The sequence below is a fragment of the Lytechinus variegatus genome, chromosome 12 (assembly GCF_018143015.1).
Source record: "Lytechinus variegatus isolate NC3 chromosome 12, Lvar_3.0, whole genome shotgun sequence".
Lineage (NCBI taxonomy): Eukaryota > Metazoa > Echinodermata > Echinoidea > Temnopleuroida > Toxopneustidae > Lytechinus > Lytechinus variegatus.
The window spans coordinates 12,940,570-12,944,559 of record NC_054751.1 but is presented as its reverse complement, the minus strand read 5'-3'; positions in this window follow the sequence as shown (position 1 = coordinate 12,944,559).

Sequence of the window (3,990 nt, the reverse complement as noted above, 5' to 3'; positions counted from 1 at the left end):
TCCTAAATCCCCCTATCGTTAATGTCCTCATCTACATACACCCATGAGGCCTATAGGCCCTAATGGATGAAAAATTCTCAAAAATTTTGAAAAAAATGAATGTGATTTTTTTATGCTCGGTCGCTATATACGCTTCCTCGCGCGCTTCCTTGCATAATAATAGGCCCTATATAAGGGGGAGGGTGACTATACCTGCTTGATAAGTATGTATATAATGCTATTTCAATAGGCAAGTTTCATTGTATTGAATAAACCAACGTCGATAAATTTTCAAGTCCCCAGAAGACCCCCCCCCCTCCCTAAAAAAAAAAAAATTAGCCCAGAATCGCGCCTGTGTATATGACTTCTTGCTAAGTTATAGACGAACCGAAACGAGAATGCTGAATACCGGGGCTGAAAATTAGATGTTTAGCTCTAGCTGTTTCTGAATAAAAATGATTAGACGAGCAAACGCTGGAAAATTTCATGAACATAACGATTTTAAAACAAAATTGTGCTAACAGCATTTCTGACGAATCGACACTTTTGACTCGAACACAAATTATTTTCCTTGAATGGTCCAGCACTTGAAGATTTCTAAGTTTACGAAAATAAAAAGTCGTTCGTTTTACTACATAGTGAAAAAAATTTCAAAGCATGATTGATGTCTTTTTCAATATCAGTATATATATATTCAAACACAATAATATTTTTATTTCTGAAGTTTTTCCGAATGGGAATGGAAGTATATCTGAATTATTTAAACTCGATTTAAAAAAGCCTGAAAACAATATCAACACCTATAAAAATCGTTTACTGCTTAACTCCTAAACATCCTTTCTTTTCCCTTTTTTGCATTTTTTCAGTATTGGTTCGTGTAATTTCATAAAATCAAAGACATTAATGAGGCATTTTCAAAACATTGGTTTGATTGCAGTTCGTATAACGAAGGTGGATCCAGCTTTCAACCGTTAGGCCGAGGGCTAGGGGGAGCCGGGTGGAATACACGAATTACTTGGCAAATCAAATAATGCGAGCGGTCACACCAAAAACAAACAAACAACACTTTTTACAGAACACTTAAAAAAATATCAATTTGAAAATCGAACAAAATAATGACAGCTTGATGTCCAAGCTATAAGTACAAGTTTTGTATATTGACTCCCGAAACTTGATTTTGCTTAATTACTGAGAGAGACAGAGAGCTGTAAAGGATTTTCGAAGAGAGAGATCGAGAGGCTCTGATATCAGCCTATATTGAGTCACTGCATCTCATCGAACAGGCAATGAGAGTGCGAAGCGCGAGCGAAAATTTCAAATAGTGTTTTTTTTTTAATTTCCAAGTCTTCGATCCCATATACCTTATTTTATCAAGTCTTCCTTTTCCCCTCCTCTCTTTCCCCTTCTTTTTTCTCTTTCTTCTTCTTTTTTTTGCTCCGCCAAGGGGGGGGGCTTGGCCTCTGGATCTTCCTAAGTTTATAATTCTATAGATCGTCAACTTAAAATTGCTTCGAATTTATGATACGTCGTATGCACAGAAATTAAAATAAATATTTCGGTGGTGGTACGCTCGACTTGTGTGTGTATTTGAGTTTTGTCAGACGTGTATCAATCAGATATGATTATTTACGTCTGGGACCGACCTTTAACGTCACCATCCGGAAGACGTGACAGGGCTCGAACCTTGAACCTCTGCATCGATTTGTAACTTTCCCACAACTTCGATTACAGGAGCACACACCACAACGCCCAGTTATACTGTCGTGACAGTTGACACAGAGGGCTCACTTCTGTATTTTGTTTTGAGAAGTCATTTTATTACATAATAAAATTTATCAAAAAGAGAAATGATGATGAAATGCTTTGGCCAGTTTAAACTGCCACAAGTCAAGGGAGGGTGGGGGGAGTCTATAGGCACAAAGGGTGAAGAGGCATTTATATGCCCCAATTGCAACTTGATTTTATTGAGGGATGATGATGGTGCTGCTGACAATGATGACAACGATAGGTAATGATAAAATAATAAGAAACTGTTGAAATCAATACTCTAAAAAAAACTTTTTTTAATCATTTGCATAATCATATAATGATGATGATAGCTCAGCATCAATAGCTGAACGTCACTATACCCTTGCTAAGATTGCTTAATAATTGGTTGCTAGTGCACCAATCATAATGTTTTGGAGCGAGAAACCTTCCCCCCCCTTTTTTTTTTGGGGGGGGGGTTGTTATTCTAGGGTTATTTTGCATTTTTGTAATTGAAGTTTTACTTCATTAAAAAATAATCAGTGCTTTTAAAGGTCAAGTCCATACACTCTAGGAAAATTCTGACTTGAATAAATAGAGAAAAATCAAATGCTGAAAATTTCATCAAAATCGGACGTAAAATAAGAAAGTTAAGACATTTTAAAGTTTCACTTTTTTATAGGTGAGTCAGTCGATGATGTCCATCACTCACTATTTCTTGTCTTTTTTTATTGTTTAGATAATAATTATAAGTTCATTTTTTATAGCTTTGACAATAAGGACCGAACCATATATCAAACAATGCTAATTCCACATATTCAGGGAGGAATTAATCGTTGTATCACTTGACAATGAGGAGAAAATAATTAACTTTTCATATAACAAAATACAAAAGAAATAGTGAGTGGATGACGTCATAGTCTCCTCATTTGCATACCAGCCAGGATTTGCAAGTTACTGTTTTGTGAAATTAAGCGAAACTTTAAAATGTCATAACTTTCTTATTTTACATCCGATTTTGATGAAATTTCCAGTGTTATGCCTGTTCGATTTTTTTCTTTTTATTGAAATCAACTTTTTGTTGGAGTCGACTTGTCCTTTAAATTAAAAATCATGTTTTGATGTTGCTGTTAAACCCGCTGTCAAGTATTGGACTACGGTCTTGGTCTAATAAAGTGATCGGGGGGGGGGGGCGGGGTTCAATATGTTCACACTGCCGGCATGTGAGGCCCCGGGCTATATGTGTAAGGCCCCTCCAACTATACTTTTAGTCAATGACCCCCTTCCAAACAGTTATTTCAGGGAAACGATAGTGCTCAGTGTTGACAAAATCATACGCATATAGCCGATATGCCTAGCTATACCCAAACCTTGGCTTTGTTTTGTTTCTAGTTTTGTTGAATTCATTTTTTTTGTATTCATTCATTTACATTATGATTTATTTACCATTTATTTACTTATTTGTTATTTATTTATCTTTTGGAGGTAGGGATGTTTTTTGCACCCCCTGTAGGCCTATTTTTCAACGATACAATTTAGTGATCCTGCCATGGCACCATTTTCATAAGATTCCGACCAAAAATTTGTACAAGCGAGCGATCGAAACGGAGGGAATTTTTACACATGAATTATCAGCTCTTTACTCTAGGCTTCTTTAGACAATTGATGAAGATCTAGGCCTTTATGTATGTCATGATCACCTTATCCCCCCCCTTGATCTGCGTCTGGCACACTGATATCTGAACACTGGCAAATTGTTTGTGGCCCTTTAAGTTTGAGTGAACGTGAAAAAGAAAAAAAAGTTTTACCGCACGAACCTCTAACGCATGCGCAAAAGTTGTTTACGAGATTCGATTGGATTGGTGTGACAAGCTTCTCGTACAAGCCCTCGCAACAAGGTTGGAAATTTGCATAACGGGGGGCTCGACTCGTTAATTATTCAAGATTTAAAAACCGCAGGCCAGGCAACCACGTTGAACAACGAGTACAATGCAGTGGGATGATTTGGGCGAGTGCATTCATAATAGGGGGTTCCTTTTCATCTGCTAGTAAAGTAAACAGTTTTTGTACTGAGATTCGTATTGTTTCACTATTTTTCATAATTTTTTAGTAATGTATAAAAAACTATTGAGAATTGTTCCTTTTTGAAAGAAAACATCATACTTTTATCACTGACATGAATCAAGTTTTAAAAACATCCAACCCTATATTCGAATGGTGACCCAAATGCAGGTCACGTTTTGCACCATTGAGCAAGCTCGAATT